This window comes from Podarcis raffonei, chromosome 3 (assembly GCF_027172205.1).
Source record: "Podarcis raffonei isolate rPodRaf1 chromosome 3, rPodRaf1.pri, whole genome shotgun sequence".
NCBI lineage: Eukaryota > Metazoa > Chordata > Lepidosauria > Squamata > Lacertidae > Podarcis > Podarcis raffonei.
Window position 1 is genome coordinate 6938463 of NC_070604.1, and position 20003 is coordinate 6958465.

The 20003-nt window shown below is 39.5% G+C and overlaps 1 long non-coding RNA gene and 1 other non-coding gene across 3 annotated transcripts; one reads left to right on the forward strand and one right to left on the reverse strand.

The window, feature by feature from the left end:
- Window positions 1-211: 211 nt before the first annotated feature.
- Window positions 212-12624, reverse strand: LOC128409926 (uncharacterized). 2 transcript variants are annotated; one of them, XR_008329342.1, is made up of 3 exons: window positions 12494-12624; window positions 5864-10888; window positions 212-4055 (listed from the first exon to the last, which is right to left on the reverse strand). It is a non-coding gene; the product is annotated as an uncharacterized LOC128409926 (long non-coding RNA). The 2 variants fall into 2 exon arrangements; XR_008329343.1 differs by lacking the exon at window positions 12494-12624 and adding an exon at window positions 10973-11702.
- Window positions 12625-15471: 2847 nt separating this feature from the next.
- Window positions 15472-15544, forward strand: TRNAK-UUU (transfer RNA lysine (anticodon UUU)). The gene has a single exon. It is a non-coding gene; the product is annotated as a tRNA-Lys (tRNA).
- Window positions 15545-20003: the final 4459 nt, after the last annotated feature.

A 20003-nucleotide genomic window follows, 5' to 3' on the forward strand; every position in this document is an offset into this window, starting at 1 on the left:
GGCTCATTCAGTCTGAAGCATGTTTCACTGATATTAGCTGGATTTGCTTCCATGTTAAGAATATTGGGAAAGAGGTTGCAGATCCTGAAGGCAAAAATTAATATAAAATTATTGTTACGTTGTGTCCAGGATGCTGAATGACAGATGATCCCTAATGAGAAATAAATGCACATAAGAAAAGACATCCCAGATGAATCACACAAACTCAGTGTTAAAAAGTATGAAACATTTGAGTATTTTATTACATTAAAGGTGTGGGATATTTCAGGAAAATCCACAGTCCATTTGGTAAAAATAACCCTTTTACACAATCCATCTCAACTTTCTAGCTTCTATCTGTTCAATTGATTCATTTGAAAATAATTCTAGAGACTTTGGTTGATTCCTTTGATTAAATCTCATTTTAAAGAGTACTTTGCAGATACCTTTAGAGAGTGGTTTCCTGCCAGTGTCTGTTCTTGTGTATGCAGCTGTAAAGGAATTACTAGATAAATTTATTTTTTTGCGCCAAAAATGTATTTTCTACAACATCCAAGAACCAACACCTTCAAATTACAAGGAATATACAGAGTGAGAGCTACATATTTTTTGATGCGCACCATTTTTCCCTGGTCTGTCTTTCTTGTCATCTTCTGTTATATGGATATACCATGAAGTGTGATGTTCCCCTCTTGAAAATAGGGGACCTGTGGCATCTGGGACAGGATCTCTTTCCTTTAAAGATGACTTTCATATTAAAACTTTAGCATTTATTTAATGGGATATAGGTCGTCACCTGCATAAACAAGTTACTTGGTTGCAATGCTATTTCAGCACACCAGTGTTGCCGAGCATAGAGATGGGGAGATCCCTGTTATCAGACCAAAACTATGATGTGCCCATGGGCAGGGGGCTTGCTGTTCCCCCCCACATCGTTAATAAATAAAAACACTTAACTAAAAGTAGAAGTTGTAGAAAGGTTTTGACAGATTTTTCTGAGCGCTTGGTGGGGTGTGTGTGTGTCAAAAGAGAGTAATTTAAAACAACTGTTGTTCAGACATTTCATTCTGAATTTGCTAGACAGAGGATGATGACAGGTGGGTGTCCAGCCCTCCATAACATAAATCCTAGCTACGCGCATGGATGTGCCATGTCATTCTTGGCCAGCTACCTAAAGGCAAGGGTGATGCAGCGTAGGTTCTTGTGCCCAGAAGGCCTGGCGATGTGCACAGTGGTACAACCGCAACACATGTGTTGCAGTCCATGTCGGTATTAAGGCACGGCTCGACACTCACTATTGTAGGACGAGTGGAGGCTGGGAAGCCTTTTATACTGACCAGGGGCTGACAGTAGTGAGAAGTGAGTCAGCCAGTCCACATTGTGGCCAGTTCACAGCAGCCACAATTACGATGTTATCATCCTGGACTGGGTGTTCCTTGTATAACTCACAGCCAGCAGTACATATATAGGAGGTCCTCTACACAACCCAGCGGCCCCCTGTGGATAGCCACATGCCCAATGTGCTCCATCCTGTTGCATTGCAATCAGCAGTTTCCCAGAACCAAGGAGGTTTCCTCTAAATATGAATACAGATGAAAGATGAGCCACCATCTTTAAATAACTTTTTTGAAAATCTAATAGCAATATGTTTCGTAAGGTTGTTATACAGGGGACTATGGATTAATATCACCTGGAAAGAAAAGAATCAAGTTGTAAGAGTTCGCATTTTATTTAAGGTCAGATAATTTGGAGAGAGTTGAGCGGAAGCTGGCTGGTTCGTTAAAACACTCAAGGCATATGCCTAAGTCACATGATGGCTGAAGACACATGCAAGGAAGTAGTCTTTTAACTTAACTGGGTTCTGCATACATATAAACCAACACACCATGCCTGGGGAAAGGCCAAATGCCATAAATATATATTAAAAAAACATTTCAGCATCAGAATGGTTAATACATAGGATAGCCTGGAAAGAGCCTATTGGTTAACCCTAAGGGATGGCTGACAATTGTTAGACTCATCAGATGAAGATAATCTCCTCAGATAGCTTTTAGGTTTGCCTAGCTGACGGCAAAAGCACAGTATACCGGTAACACACGTTTTTCAGAAAGGAGTGTTTCATATACAGAGATTCATGCGACCAAGCAGCTCAGAAACACTGAAAATGAAAAGATGTAAAGCTTTGCTGCATAACTGACTCACGCACTGTCAGAAATATGAAAGTCTTCTATGCTTTGGCCTTCTTTAGATCATTCCTTATTTGTGCCTCCCTTCCTCTTTGTTTCAGATTGCAATTTAAATCAAACTCTTTTCTGTGACTGTCTGTTATGCAGCATTTGGGTAAGTCCCATTTTTTTCCACAATTTAAAATTATATCTATATTTATATCTCTGTATACCCTAGGAAATCTATATCAGCAGGGCACTTTACAGAGTAAGATACATGTGATAATCTTTTAAAACCAAAGAGAAAATTGTTTCAGCAGAGGAGCATGTGAAATTGTACAGAACACTAAAATTGGAATGTGCATGTAGGATACATATCCAAACTCCTATTATAAAATATTCCCAGCATTTAAACCACTATTGGGTGAATTTGGGATGATATTTTATTTGGCTTCTTCTTTTTTAAATGAGACGTTCTTTGAAAAATGACACAAAAGTAAATAGTTTTACAAAGCAACAACCTAATCAGTCTCTCAAGCAGAATATAAATCATGGATTTCATTAACTGTTGGTAGCCAGTTTAAATTGTAGTCTTGTCCATAATGTCTATCTATCTATGTATGTCCGAGTTATATTAAAAACCTTTAAATGGCTTTGTAATACCAGCCACATCTAGCTATTATAATAATTAATGATAGTGTTTTATAAATCAATATATGTATTCTTGATAAATTCATATCCAGTTAATGGTGTAATTTAAATAAAAAATTAATGCAATAAAGGACATACAGGCATAGGCAGAAAATCTTTAAAGGTTAAGAGGCAAATTTGTCTAAATTCTTTTTTTATTTTTTTAAAAAAAACACCTCTCATTTTTTAGGGCAGCAGGGCTGGGGGGGGGAAGAATTGGCCACTGAAACCCATTTGCCTAAAAGAGTCAACCTTATATTTTGTTTGCCATTTGGTTTTACTATTATCTATAATTTCGCAAGCCTGATGCTTCAGAGTCTGTACTTCTGTAGAAGATTTAGGTTACAACAAATCAGGAGTTAGAGCAGGTGCTCTCAGCATGGATTCATGGGGCGGGGGAGGGAGGGAGCCCTTTTTAAAATGTAATTTTACGTTTTTTAAATTTATGAACTTCTTATTCCAGATTTTGGTAGGTGAATGTTCTTTATTATATGTGTGCTCCATACTCCATAAATATGAAAACGCAGCTCCAAAATCATAAACGCATTGCAATGATTGTGTAAATCCTCAAGAATGTTTTCAGCCAACAGAAATATGTTCCTTATCTGCTGTTCTAAGTACAGTTAATCCAGTTTATTCAAAAAAATAACATGGGAGTAACTTGGGGGGGGGGAACTTATCATCCCCCTCCTTTCCTCCCTAAGCTGCACATTCATATTAAATTACATAAAGTTTCTTTTATGGGTTATTGTATAGTTTACAGTTTATTTATAGCCTATAACAAAATGCATCCTGAAAAATAACACAAGGTTAGAAAAACAACAATGCTCACTGTGTATTATCATCCACAGCAATCTTAAACATATAATAATAATTGTTGTTTGTTTATATGTTGAACATTAAGCAAGGAATAGCTCACCAAATTTATGCAAAAAATTAAGCATGGCTATTGAGGCTGACATGATGCAGAAATGTTACTTTAATCCGGAGAGATTTGTTTCTGACGTTTTTCTTAACATTGCATTGCCTTATTTAGAACAGTAAAAGTGATTCGTCCAATCTCCCTTGACAAGGATGGAAGGTTGCAAGATCCCTCATGGAAGGAAAAAGGAATGGATTTGCTGTTCTTTCACTTTAATAATACACCTTCATAGCCAATTTTTATTGTTTAAAAGTTTACATTTGCATTTCCACATGCAATTATATATAGTTCAGTGCTTGCTGGAGGGGCAGGGAGAGGAAAGATAAAAGCAGAAGTACAGTTAATAAGTGCACGTCAAAGTGAGCTGGAATAATGCAATCCATTTAAGATGTATTGTGATTTTAGGGAGAAAAAAACATGGCACAGATTTCTAGGAAACCTAATAAAAGAATACATCAACTGGTACAGATAAGTGAAGCAATGAAATATGTCAAGTTTTTAAATATATATCTTCATCTTCCATTGTATTTTTCCTCTTGGGACTACATATGTTGCTCTCAACTAGCCCCCGCCTCCAGATTATACTATGCAACAACAACAACAACAACAACAACCAGCTACCTGAATCTTAGGCTTTATTAGCCTTTCAGCACTTTAAGGATATATCCTCTTCATTACATGAAGTGAAACAGGAATCTTTAAAATATTGATCCACAAATATCTGTAATGTTTTTTTAAGAAAGTGTTTTTAATCAAATGTAGGACGTTTCATTTTTTTTTACATACAAATCACAGTATTTCTCCACTTAAATGAATGCTGTCGGCTTTTAACTCACTATGCTCATTTTGAGGGTAAAAATCAATGTACCTGATAATTTTGCTAAAATCATTTTTTCCCTCAGAATGTCTATCAAGCAGCTTAATATATTAGATTTAGGTGGATTTAGTCCTGCTAACTTCCACAGGACTCTCAAGAAAATCCTCTACAGCTAATTGGCATATATAAAACACTTACTTTTGGAGCTCTCCTTTTTTACTCCAATGAGACCATTTTCTAGAATAGACAGTTTAAGGCTTTGCTATTGACAGGCCAAAATCCAAGCAGGGGAGTTTAACTGGTTTGTGGATCAAACATTTTGTTTTCTTGTGTGGTTATCCCCCTTGAGCCATGTGAAGTGGATTAGCATCACACCCACAAGTTCTCTCAGGATTCAAACCTGATTTCAGAAGAAACAGCATCCGTGTAAACAAATGCCTGTCCCAGCTGTGTACAGTCAGCTCTCATCTGCAGATATTTACATCCACAAAACCACATTGTCAGAGCCAAGGAAATTATGCAACAACAGTGACTTGTTAAATAGGTTTTCCTCATCAGATAAGGACAAGCTTAAGGAGCCCTTGAGGCAAAGTATACTGATCTGGCCAGCTGACGGAGACCAAGATACAGGTAATTATTGCTATCACAGAACAATGGGTTAAAAGAAGGGATCGGCCTCATCCATTCAACTGGACCGAGAGGGAGTTTATAAGGATATCCTGTTTGGAACATCGTAAATGTACGATCAGCTTTGGCAGCTATAAGCTGGCAAATGTGTTGAAGAAATCAGAGCACACTTCTCAGTAATAGCACAATCCAATTGGTTAAAAACATCTGACAGATACGACCATTCTCTGCAGCCCACATCATCCCAATTCCACCGGCCAGGCAGAGGATTTAAGAAAAGCAAAAGTCTTCGCTGCACAGCATTCCTTGTGAGCACCAATTCCCTGTGACTGAAAACAGTCCTTGCTTATTAAGATGCTAAAGCTTTTCCTCTAGAGGACATACTAATTTCTGTGCAGGAATCACATGGTGTTGTAGGAAGAGTCCCGGTTTCCGAGGAACACATCATGATTTAAGGAGGCAGAAGCTGAGCATCACTGCAATTTCAGTGTTAAAAGCGGTAATCTGTTTATGAGCTTTTTGCCTGAAGTTATATATAAAAAAAACCAAAACCGGAGGGTGTGGGGGATAAACACACACATGACAACATGCAACAACAAACAAACAGCTGGTTTAAAAGAACCAAACATTTTGCTTATAATTATTGAGCTCAGTGTAACTAACCATTCTGGGTGGATTCGCCTTTTGAGAATATTTCTTGCTTAGCAGACAGCAAGTTGCCAAAGGCTTCTTCTTGTGGCACGCAGAGGATTCGAGTAGCCATGATAAGAAATGTATTGCAATTTTAAAAGGCTCATACAAAGGCACTGGGAAGGGGGTGGAATCTAAACAAAGGATGTGTAAGCAATTTCATTTATTTTGATAAACCTCCCTCCTGCTCAAGAGCATTTTGCTGTCTTTGTCAAAGTGAATGACAACAATTTGGCCAACTCTCTCTAAGCCACACTCAGCAGTGACAGGCAAATTATCAGAGGCCCTGCACTCTTTATTATCAGAGGAGAAGTCATCAGGAGGACGCGTGGAGGATCCCTCTCCCCTGTCACTATTTGTCAGTGGGACAAGGGCCACTGCTATGGGGAGCTGACAGGTAATTTCAACAATAACAATTACTCCTATTACTGGTGTCATAAACAATTCGCCCAAGGCATGACAATAGCAAAGCTTTATAATTCAATGCCATATAAATAAATGCCAGCAGGTAACAAGTAATTTAGCTCCAATCAAGCCTTGGCCCTAGCATTAATATTGTTATTGCACGAAAATGGAAAATTGAAAAAAAAAATTCAATAAGTTAATGAATTAAGAAAGGGTTCAAGGGCTAGCAAAGAGCAGCATCTTTAAAATCACCCTTTAAGATCCATTTTGCATTTGCAATACTGTACATTTACTATTTCACAAGATAACACCAGAGGCATGGTTCAGCTTACTTGTGTTTCTGCCCTAGAGAAAATGCGAATTTCACTGTATTCTTGTTTGTCTTCAGTTATTAAACTGCATATTTAAAATGTACATTAAGAACCAATGCGTCCCCTGCACTTCCCTATTTGTTTTAATACAGACAAAAATCGAATTGAAGAGGTCATACGGCTTAAGATAAGCTATTAGCAGCCTGATCCACAGCCCAGTTGAAGTGGATACTGTGACTTACATCAGGTTTAACCCTGTTAAATTCAATATAGCAGCAATTCATATTTACTAAGCCGTGAATTAGGCTAAGAAGGTGTAGTTCAAAATTCAGTACATTGTATTTTTCCTTTTCCATTCAGGTTTGATGAGACAGCAACTGAAAGTTGTTTTATTGTACATATATATGTTGCAACAAAATGCTCTTTTCTCTGTTAGTTTCCTGCCTCACTTTTGTAAGCAGAGCCACAAAATTCAAATCCTGACATTAGCAAAATAAAGCACAAGCAAGTCTTATTACTCCATGTTGATCCGCCCAATTTGCAATTTTACTCTTTGTCCACTAAGACAATGTGGCATCACTTTGACAGGAGTAAAAGAATTTGAAAATCTCTAATTAGAAGAGCTGTGGAGCAATTAACGCATGTCAAATTTCACTTCATCAAGTGCCACTCTAATTTTCTCACTAAAAATTAATGGACTTTTTTTTTTGTATGTGCATGTCCCCTCAAGGCAATGTTGATTCAAATCTGCTCAAGAAGCAGCGTTGCACAGCTAAGCATCTTTTTGATTACAATCCGACACACTTCTAACTGCTTTCATTCTCACTGCCACAGATACTTTGTCAACAGTCAAATTACACCGCGCTGATAACAATGCATAATAGTGTTCCTCAAAGGAGGTGCCTGTCATGGAACAGGGTTTCATAAAACGCGCCATCTTCTTCACTAAGAAACGCCACTGTTTTAAACCAAACTTTTTGTGTGGCTTCAGCAGCCCTTGCTCTGCATGTTTGCGTCTGTTTCATTGCAATTTAGTTAATTCTAGATCACAGGGAAAGACAGTTGTGACTGCTTAAAGATGGCAAGTGTAGCACGAAAAACAAAGGAGGATATCACCATTTCTTCTCCAAGACAGGTTTCTATGTAGTATCCTGGAATTGCCCAACAGCTATTCAGCAAAAGACAAAGACACTCCTCATATGAACTGCCTTGTGATGTCAGTCGTAAAAGTTTTCCTGAGCAAAAGCTGCAAGTTTTGGCACAAATACTATAAACATAACAGAAAGTGTTCTTTTAATGGATAGTATTTGGATTCCAACAGAATTTGTATAATGGTAGTATTTGCCAGATTCCATCAAAAATAAAATAAATAATTAAAAACCGGAAGAGGCAAGTGACAAATAGCTTTTTACATTTGAAAAAATAACTCTCGAGTGTTGCAAGATGTGGAAAAATGGGCTCATCTAAACGTTTTCATTTTTAAAGTTTATTTATTTATGGTTGATATGCAAGTACAGAAAAGCTTTAGGAGAAGGAGGGGGGTTCCTTTTCTTTGATCAAAGCTGACTCTCAAAGACCTTGGAAAATTTCCAGTTATTCAAATGCCTCTCCCCCCCCCAAATTAAAACATGTCTGTGTTGAGCCACTAATTAGTGACTTAACTACCGTAATATACAACTTTGCTACAAATGTCAAACGTTATCTTTTGTGTTTGATTGCTTCTCACCATTTTAAACGTTTTATATTTACAGTTTTTATGCCAAATTCATCTCTGTTGCTGGAACTTAATTAACCTGAATGGAAAGAGACCATTGGATAATAGTTTCATTATATTCCCTTACCATTTTGACCATGTTGCCATTAACAGCTTGGTGCAACTTTATAACAATGTCTTGCAATCCACAGATGTCTCCTTTAGAAAATGTTCAGACATTTTCAGAGTTCTGGGGACAGTCATATAGATTTTTCCTTTGTCCCATTTTTGGCATTTATGTTCATAGAAACCAGATCTCAACACAAACTGCTGAAGCATTTAAAACTCCTCAGTCGTGGTGGGATGGAAACAACGTCATCAAAAGTTAAGCAAATCAAACTGATAAGATGTGTTTCCTTCTTATTAATGGTGATTCTATATTCCTTAAAAATGATAATGTGGGAATTAGACAAGATATATAATATACACTGCATATCAAAGACCATTTTAAAACATACAATCATTCTGGCATTTAAACAATAAGCAGAAAATAAATTGAATGTGAGGATGAGGTAAAGCAATACACGGATAAAAATTTGAAAATATAACTTCAATGCAAAACAGTTTTTTCTTCAGGATTTTTGCTTTTGTTTTTAAAATGCTAAATAAACAATACATAATGCATCCCTCATCAGCTGCAAACCGTGAGGGCTCTGCACTCAAATAACAGGAAACATATTCAATTTTCCTAACAGAAGACAGTTCATTAAGCTGTGCCACATCAAATAAAACTTTAATTTCTTCAGCATCCGAGTCGCAATGAAAGCAATTGATGAAGATGAGCCATATGGTACTTCTATCAGCAAACACATATTGCTCATTCCCCAAAAGTTTTCTAATTCTGCTCCCCAGGCCTGTGTAATATAGATAATGTGCTCTGAGAGCAGCAACCATGAGCTATCTGGTGTACATTTCTAATACTGTATTTAATGGGAAATAATGAATCATAAAAGCCTGCGGAAGGCTGCTTTTGCTAACCTAAATCTCAGCTGTAATTTCATCGTTCTGTGCCTAAGATGCTGTTTGCCCTTTCTAAACAACAGCAACTGAATGTAATAATGCAGTCGCTTCAAACCTGGGTGGGAGGAGAAAACCTCCTTAATACACCCAGGCTTCGTTTAACTCTTGAAGCTCCAAAGACACAGAAACTAGGATTAATAAGAGAGTATTGTATGCTATGAAAATATCACATACATGTGTACACAGGCACAAGGCACGTGGAAATGCTTATTTTCATCTGTATCTATATGACTGTATTAAAATTTTTTTGAAGCTCTCCCAAACAGATAACTAAATGTGTGTGTGGTGAGGGGAATGATTTGAGACTCCAAAATTTGGAACTTTCGTAGTAGCAGCTGCAAACACCCAGACTTTAAAATGATTTTTTTTCTATGTACAAAAAATTGAAGGACAATTCCTGAATGAACAAGTCCATATAAAAGTATCATTTACAAGGTTAGGTACCAGTATATTATGTTTAGATTTATACATTACTGATTCATGCAACTTTTTTTTTACAAGCTTCTAAATTATATTTTTATATCCAACGAGGATTTAAATATCAAAAATTGCTAAGCAAAAATAGATGGGTTGAAGTTAAACTTTACATGGCTCAGTCATGCAGAGTGTGTTGTTCTGAGAATGTCCTTAAATCTGCAAAAAGTTCAGACGTTAAGCCAACACGTTTTCTTAAAGATATGGTACTTCCACCGTATGCTTTGGAAACATATTTAAGTGAATGTGTTTGGCAATATATGAATCCCAAACAATCACATTGCAAAGGAAGCCTTTGGAAAGTTAGAGACTGCCTTTAAAAGCTTATTAAAATCAGCATGTTCCATGTCTGTCTTTGAATTTAGAGACGTGATTGCCTTCATTAATGTTGCCTGTTTGGGTGCTTTCCCCGCAAACGTTTAAAGTGCCTGTTTTCTCCACACCTTCTCTTGCCCCAATGCTGATTCTCACTAGCTGTCCACTTGGGAGTTTTCTCCCCGTAAAATCTCAAACAACAAATTAATCTTCCTTATGCAGCAACATTTACTGGCAGGTGAAATAACCCAAAACAACACAGTATTGAATGCAGTGTCCTCAAAGAAGAGGTAAAATAAACCTGACCATCTCCAGCGAGAAAAAAAATAAATACCCATTTCCAAAACAAAATAAGCACATTGATTATATTTCATGAATGTCTTAAAAACAAGTGTTTAAAGACTCCCACCCCCTTGTCCCCCCCTGCTCCAAACAGCGCAGAAACCTCTGCCCTGCTCCGATGGGTCACAATGACAATGTCACTATTGCAATGTAAAACAAGCTGCGGGATAAAAAGGTGCTTTCTGTTACCATTTTATCAAAGCTGTTCATCTTCGAGCTGCAGGCAGCATTTTGCCGGAATTGCAGATATTTCTCTGTCCAGGCGCCTTTGTTTGTGCATCTCATTTGCATATATTTATCTCCAGCTGAGAGTGCTTTCAGCTCATTAAGGCCTCCCCTCACATTATTTCATAAGCCAGCTGCTAGGAGGCATTTCACCTGTGGTGAGTGAGAAAAGAAAGGGTAGAATAATAATAATAATAATAATAATAATAATAATAATAATAATAATACTGCAAACACACAACGCAGCGCACCCCCCCCCAATTCTTCATAAAAAGGAAATTTTCGGACTCTCTTCCCCTATAAATGGGCACCATTTGTGTTAAACAGCTTCTTGTCATGATAGATGTCTCCGAGGGTCAGGGGTGAAAGTTGATTTGAAGGTCAGCAGTAAAACAACAGACAAACCAGACGCCAAACTGGTTCCTGAGCTGTCGGTGGGAGCGCTGGTACAACCAGGTCTTGAACCTTTTCCAACCTCTAATAAAACAGGCTAAGAATCTGAAGTGGATCAAGCGGACCCCAGAGGAAGATGCGCAGAAACACACACAAATAATATCAATATCAAGCTGCAACGAGAAACAACGTGGGCAGCTGTCCCGCTGTACAGGCATGCTCCTATTGTTTCAAGAGCAGGGGAATTAATTCCACTTATTTATTTAAGGCGTGTCAACTCACTGCCTAAACCTGTTTCAGTGTCAAGATGAATAAAACTTTTATGGCTCATAAAATGGAGTAATTCATCTCAATGTTCTTTGTGGTGCTTCCCCCCCCTCCCCTGGCATAGAGAGATGGGTCTCCGTTCGGAATGGTTGCAGCCAAATGTACTGTTGCTACGGGATGCACCATACGAAAAAAGGGGGGGGGCCCAGCAGCAGAATTATTTGATTGGCAAACGGAGAACGGCACAAACAATAAAGCAGAAGAGGTTAGAAGCTGAGTAATCACCTCCAAAATTCTCACAGGCAGAGCCTCCCTCGCCTGCATTTGCAAGCCTGCTTCGTTGCAAGCAGGGAGCCGCAATGTTGACCCTAAAACATTTAAAAATAAACAAATTCCAGGGAGGAATGTGGTGGTTGTTTTTTTGCACATTACGTTGCTCACCTGCTTCTGCCTCAGTCATCCATTTGCTTATTAAGCCCTTCTCAGTTTTGCACCAGTGCGAACAATACCAAATTCTTACATTTATTAAAAAGTAGACCCAATCTCTTAACTGTAGACTCGTCTGAGTTTGCTACCCAGGTGTGGGGTTCACAGCTAATAACGCCTCACGAACCAATTCTTTCCACTCACCCAGGATGAGTACTTGTAAAAAGTATAGCCTGAAATTTAATGCATTTGAATGTGCCATATCTGATGAGTGAGAAGCAGACTCTCTCAAATAGCAAAGCTTAAAACGGATTATCCAGGTTTTAAAGAGAGGGCAAGTGTGCCTGCAACTTGTTTTAAATAGAACGAGGACACCTTTGAAGTAATGGGAAATAATATACTACAGCAGAATTGCTGCCCCTGGACCAAAAAAAGACAATTTCAATTTTAAGAAATGTCTGTAAAATAAACTTTTATGACATGTTTGTAAAATAAATATTCAAATATTGGTGTCTGCTTAGATATATCTATGATACTTAGTCATTGGTTTGTTTATAGTGAAAGGGAATCTGAAATAAACAAATGCCATTTTGTTTAGTGCTTCATCCAAAATGCTCATCACAGTAACACGGTGTTGCAATTGCGTGAATTGCAGGTTCTCTTCAAACTTACGTTTCCTTTACAAATTCAGATCACTGTCACTTTTTCAGCATTCGCTGCCTACAATGTGAAGACATCCCCATTTTTAGCTTCAGCTCATCTTATCCGAAACAAGCCTTGACTCAAAACTCTGAAAGAAACATGAAAAATAGGAGATATTCATAATGACCAAACTCTGCCTCAGTAACAGCTTGCATTTCCACCTTGGCCTGCATTTAAAAGATTTCCTTTTATTTCACCTAAAGAAAGAGTGTCTCTGACCGAAATGCCTTTAAAACTTTTGAAATCTTGTTCATACCTTGATTTATTTATTTTTAACAACTTGAATAAGTTCATTATGGCTATCTGGGCGTTTGTTCTCTCTTAAGAAACGCAGAATACACCCCAGATCCCAAACAGATCTCTTACTCCCCCAAAAGATCTTTAACCGTGTTTCTCATTTTTCTTTGCCTCTAATCTAATCGCTAATTCCTTCACTTGGTCAAGAAGTTAAAAATGTTAAGTGCTAGCAGCGCCTCCTTCCTCCCCCTCATATCTGTCTCTGTTTATGGAACGGGCCCTGGTTTCCTCCCTCGCTTGTTCAGCTCCAGGTCTTCAGGTCAGGAGACTGTAAATACACACAGCACTGCCCCAACCCATAAATCTGAGCAAAGGGCAGGCATATATATTCAGATAAGCAATGTGGAGGGGAAAGAAAGGAAAGACAGAACAAACAGAGTCTGTAGCACGCCAGGCGTTTTCCTAGAAACAAAATTAAAATGCCAACAAACCTCTCCGTAAGGCAGTAGAAGGAGAGAAGTCTTCTTGCTGAACATTGGCCTCTAAAAGATGAGTTTGGAATCATCACCGTTCTCCTCCCACTGTTTATATACAAATGAGTAAAATAAATGCATTTTATTGCCTTCGAGACAGGGAAAACAAACAAAGCCATTGCACTTACATTCCTGCACGCTGTTCTGGTGTCTCCCAATTGCAACCGGTTGTTTTGGTACCCAGTTCCTCACCAATTTAAGAAACCCCAAGAACAGCACTAATTCCTTTCTACAAGGGTGGGGTACAAATAAATTTATTATTATTATTATTATTATTATTATTATTATTATTATTATTATTATTATTATTATTAAAGGACCCAATGAGACAGTGCTGAAACCACCTTACCAACCCTCTCCCAATAATAATCAATTATTTCATCAAATAAGATTTGGTGCTAAGGTTTGCCAAATGGCACATGCATCATTGACACTCACCTCTCAACATGTATGCAAATTGTTGACATCCTATAATAATCTAAATCTTTGGGTGACTTTGGCCAACCGCCATGATGGCAGGATACCCCCACCTGCCCATTCCTAGCACCTGAGTAGATAGGTTTTAATGCTGGGATCAAGAACAAGCTGGGAAGAAGATGTCAGCATTTCACAAAGCAATCTAGGTAAGAATTGCAGTTGCCTCCTTGTAGTGTTGGCTGGTGTTCCCTGAGCAAAGAAAGCAGAATTGACTGACATTTTGCTCTTACACGAACATACCAAACTTCACAAAGGCTTCCCTCCTCAGCTCAGGCTGACATTTCCTCGCACTGCTCTCATATTCACCTCTCCTGCTCTCTGATATCTGGTGTAAATAGGACCTGCTATTAGACAGCTTTCCTTTTTCACTTTGATTCAGGTGAGGTGTAACATACTGCAGATGTACCAGTGAGAGAAGCCATTACACTAAGGGCCTTTTTCCCTTCCTCAGTTGAAAAAGAAGTGAAAACTTCAGTTACTTGGCAGCCCTCTGCAGAAAACCATAGCAGAGAGAGCATACAATTTATTGTAAGGCCAATTCCCTCCCCAGTATGGTTTTTTTTTTTTTTGCAGTTACTTGAAACAAATGTAAATCAATTGTCATTAGTTCTGGCACATACTGGCAAGTTGTTGAATTAAAGGTTTTCAGTCATATGACAGAAGTTGTCTCCTTCCACACACACAAACATTCCAGGCCTACTCCTTTTCCATCAAAAGGATTTAGAAGAACATTTTCAAGGTTTCCAAGCATTTCAGAGTATTAGTGTGGGTTTTTAATTTAACTTTTTAAAGTTAAATCTTGATTTCATACGTATTAGAACTGAAAAACTTTTACATTTAAAATAGATTGTTACATGAAACTGTCATATCAATATTAGTTCCCTTGGTGGAAATGACTGACAGACAAATAGCGCAAATGATAATTTGTTAATACATATCCAAGAAATTAGTAATAACTAGTTTCTTAATAAAAAAAATATTTCCAGTAGCACCTTAGAGACCAACTAAGTTTGTTATTGGCATGACCTTTCATGTGCATACACACATCTTCAGGTGTATCTGAAGACGTGTGCATGCACACAAAAGCACATACCAATAACAAACTTAGTTGGTCTCTAAGGTGCTACTGGAAGGAATTTTTTTATTTTGTTTCGACTACGGCAGACCAACACGGCTACCTACCTGTAACTAGCTTCTTAATATTTACTGATATGATGAATAAGACTTCCGCATTTTCTCTATGTGGATTTTAATTCATTTGACCTGAGGTAATTACCTAACTTTAAATTTTGGGTCTTCTAAAGCAGGTATTGGTTTATGTTCTGCCCTATTGTAAAATTATCTGCACCACAGAAATGTTTTAAACGTTTGCTTAAATGCTCAGTAGGAAAGCTCTCTAAAGTACAATTGGCTTTTAATCTGCATTTTTTTCTTTACTGTGTGGGTCCAGGTTATCTTAATATCCGCCTGATCCATTATGTCCCGGCCTTATCACTGAGGTTTGGGGGACAGTCTTTGTTAGTGGTCTCCCATGGCTCAGATGCATGGTTCGTAACTACCAGAATCCGTGCTCGAGACGGTGGAGCTGAGAGTTGACAGGCACCTTCCTTACTGAACTTCAGGCCCAGGAATAAGACTTTCTTGTTCCATCAGGCATTTTAAGGTAATATTTGGTTTTATGATTATTTTTATTGTCTTATTGCCTGGATAGCTCAGTCGGTAGAGCATCAGACTTTTAATCTGAGGGTCCAGGGTCCATGTCCCTGTTTGGGCAATTAATTTTGACTGCTGGGATAGCTCGGTCAGTAGAGCATGGGACTTTTAATCTCAGGGTTATGGGTTTGAGCCCAACACTGAGCAAAAGAGTCCTGCATTGGAGGGGGTTGGACTAGATGACTCTTGTGGTCCCTTTCAACTCTACAATTCAATGAATAGGTTTTCTGTGAATTGTTTTTATGCGTACCACTCAGAAATATGAATAAATAAGCAGTATAAGGTAAAGGTAAAGGGACCCCTGGCCATTAGGTCCAGTCGCGGACGACTCTGGGGTTGCGGCACTCATCTCGCTTTACTGGCCGAGGGAGCCAGCGTACAGCTTCTGGGTCATGTGGCCAGCATGACTAAGCCGCTTCTGGCGAACCAGAGCAGCACTCAGAAACACCGTTTACCTTCCTGCTGGAGTGGTACCTATTTATCTACTTGTACTTTGACGTGCTTTCGAACTGCTAGGTGGGCAGGAGCAGGGACCGAGCAACGGGAGCTCACCCCGTCGTGGGGATTCGAACTGCCAACCTTCTGATCAGCAGGCCCTAGGCTCTGTGGTTTAACCCACAGCACCACCCACGTTCCTTAATAAGAAGTATAGAAATTTCTTAAATAATTAAAATGAATATATACAAACTTTTTAAATGCTCAGGTAGGGATGCAAGAAATATTTACAGGGAAGTTCATACCAAAGTCAATGAAGATGAATGAAAATGGGGGGCAATTTCATCAAAAACCAATTTGGGGTTGGTGGTTGAAAGGGGGGCAGGAAGGCGGGAGACCATTACTGGGTTCTTACTGGAAGCTGGCCATGTGAAATGCAGGAGCGCCCATTACCCTACACTAACCCCTTGGGGTCATTCCTGGTCAAGCGTCATCATTTGACCACCATCAGTATAAAACTAAATGTTTAAATTAATGCAAGAGGCTTCTTTGAAATGCACGTGCCCAAATTCTTGTCACTTAAAAAGGTAAAGGACCCCTGACAGTTAAGTCCAGTCACAGACGATTCTGGGGTTGCAGTGCTCATCTTGCTCTACAGGCTGAGGGAGCTGGCATTTGTCCGCAAACAGTTTTTCCAGGTCATTTGGCCAGAATGACTAAGCCGCTTCTGGCGAACCAGAGCAACACACGGAAACGGCGTTTACCTTCCCACTGGAGCGGTACCTATTTATCTACTTGCCTTTTTGACATGCTTTCGAACTGCTAGGTTGGCAGGAGCAGGGACTGAACAACAGGACCTTCCGATTGGCAAGCCCAAGACTCAGTGGTTTACACCACAGCTCCACCTGCGTCCCTTCTTGTCACTTACACCAAAACAATTGCCAGTTTTTGTCCAACAAAGAAAATGGTCAGCTTCCAAATAGGTGCGTACAGACGCCTTTGTCATGCCCATTGAAAAGTTACTCTTGAAAATTAGCGGGGTGGGGAAGGATTCCCTGGAGATGCATTTGATGCAGACGAGGCCTTGCAGTATGAAGCAAAAATTGGCAAAGCCCCCGTATGTGCATATGGATGTACTTTAGGTGTCTGGAGTGCATTTGTTGTATCCATTCCAACTATCAGTATAAATCGAGAACATTCGATTGGCAAACTTTGTAACCCTCACTTTACAACCCTATCCATGAATAAATGGGAAAGTTCTATAAGATTTCCCCCCCTGTATATACAGGCAAGTTTCATGTTTTCTTAGGTAATTTGTCATATTTTTAAAGGGAATAAAGCTAATTGGTTTATAGCTATCAGATTCCTCTGAAATTGTCAGAGGCAATTCATATGAAACTTAGAGTCTGAGTGTTTGGCTGGATAACCCTAAAAATATTCAGGGCTTATCTAAGCCTCAGCAAAACCTATCAGTACCATTTTAAAACTCTGGAAATTGAGCTAAAACTGTCTTGAGAGAGGTATCTTTCTTTGTAAGATTACCACTACTTCCTGACTGAAACCAGACTTGAGAAAATATGGTGAGAATCACTTTTTTGTGGTATTTCAGCTTTCAATCCAAGTCAAAACCAGGAAGTGCAGAAGTAGGTGAAAATTAAAATCACTAAGAAAATAAGTTTCACAAAGGCTTGATTCCCAAAAGCCTTCTGGAAAGTTGAAAAAAAAAAATGCCATTAACTCCCATGAATGTCTGTCAGAAGGAAGGCTTTCCACAGTCAAATCCTACTTTTGTAGACTGAATCCCCGTGTTGTCTGCTTCCCTCAAAAGTCAGATCCGCTTGCGTTTTATCCAGGCCAGTGCATAAATCCCAAGTCATAAATCTATATGCTGTCCCAGACTGCTGGATTTTGCATCTGTAACTTTGGAAAACGGAGAGTAAAAAGATTTACACAACTACCATGTAGACAGAATCCTCCTTGTTGATTCCTCAGCTGATTCCTCTGTTGCTGATTTGAGGAAGAATATTTTGGACAGAGTCTTCTATTGAGATGTATATTCCTGAGATGAGGCAAAATGAAGACATGATTTCTTAGTTGCACAGGGTTTTTGGAAGGGATTGGACAGGCTTATTTATTGCACTTGGTCCTAGCAGTCCACATACATGCGTATCTTGTGCCTGCACCGGCCTGCTGTTGTCTCAGTGAGGTGAATGCACGTAGCACTTACGCTCCAAAGCAGAAGCCAGGCTGCAGTGCTGGCCTGCCATTTTCTGCCCCCTGTGCCAAATTCTCCAGAAGCCATAAACTGGTGGTGTGTAAGCCTATTCACGCACCATGCCTTAAAAGCATCAGATTAAAAACTGTAATTTTATTTGTTTCTTTCATTAAATTTATGCACATTTTGATTGTAAAAAAACCACACCCCTCAAAGCAGTTTACAAAAAGATATAATGCACGAGAACAGCAGCTGGACAGGAAAGGTTTAATTGGGGGAGGTTTCCTTGGGTTTTTTTGCAACCAGAAAGAGAAATCTAGCCACAGTTTCTGAGAATAATTTATTCCGATCTGCTGAAAGGTGGAATTTTTTGAGGGAATAGAAGCTGAGTGGTTCACTGGAAGGGGTACACTTAAGTTGGCCATCCGATAACACAAAAGGTAAGCAATTAACCTACCTTGGGTGGAAAATAATTTCCCTAAGTATCTTGTGTGGCTTCCTGGGGAGCACGGAACAAACCCAGATAGAGTGGGGAACAAACTTTTTGGGCAGAGGACATAGAGTATCAATGAGTATCAATGTTCTGAGCATGGAGGCATTGCATGGACTGAGTGCAGTTGTGTCTCGACACTCCAGAGCAGCCCTCCAGATGTTTTGAGACTACAATTCCCATCATCCCTGACCACTGGTCCTGCTAGCTAGGGATCATGGGAGTTGTAGGCCAAAAACATCTGGAGGGCCGAGGTTGAGGAAGGCTGCTCCAGAGGGACAGGCTCATCTTGGACTCCTTGAATGGGAATGGACCTCCTGATTATCAAGAGTTAGGTGGGCACCTGGGCAGGGCTCCTAGATTCAACATGCACCTTACAGGTGGACCTTGAGGACCCCACTGGTGCAGCATCTGCTTGAGCTGGCTTCACAATGGGCTTCACAATATATTGTAATTGTTTTATAGATGATGTGTTAATTACTTTATATTATATATGCCATACTTGTGATGTTCTATTATGCTTTATTCTGTTATTGTTATTTACTGTGTGTAAGCACTGGGGACGCGGGTGGCGCTGCAGGTTAAACCACAGAGCCAAGGACTTGCCGATCAGAAGGTCGGCGGTTCAAATCCCCACAATGGGGTGAGTTCCCGTTGCTCGGTCCCAGCTCCTGCCAACCTAGCAGTTCGAAAGCACGTCAAAGTGCAAGTAGATAAATAGGTACCGCTCCGGCGGGAAGGTAAATGGCTTTTCTGTGCGCTGCTCTGGTTTGCCAGAAGCGGCTTAGTCATGCTGGCCACATGACCCAGAAGCTGTACGCTGGCTCCCTCGGCCAGTAAAGCGAGATGAGCGCTGCAACGCCAGAGTCGGTCACAACTGGACCTAGTGGTCAGGGGTCCCTTTACCTTTTAAGCCGCTCTGAGAGTCATATGAAATGGAAAGCGGCGTAGAAGTACAGCAAATCAAATCAATCCAGTTAATTCAACGAGCCATAGTTGATTTTGCTTGGTGATAGCCCAGGGTAAGCCAAAAGTTTTATGGATAAACCTAACAATTGTTATTTGTTGTTAAGGGTCTTATACGACCCGCTGATATACTTGTCCCATTGGAGGATGAGCAGAGGCCCTAAGGGGAATGTCAGAGGATGCCTTGGTGTTCTGATAGAAAGAGACATACCGGTAGTTCTGTCTATAGCAGATGGTCTGCAAGCTCCTTACTGAATGTTTAAACCAGGATTAGACTATGTGATGGTTACAGATGTATTTGTTTAAAGCTCGTCTGCTCTAACCCAGACAAAGCTGGAGAGGTGTAGATTTTTAGGGTAGAAGGCAGCACACTGGTGACAGGAGCTGAACTCTCTTTGTACTTCCTGCTGCTTA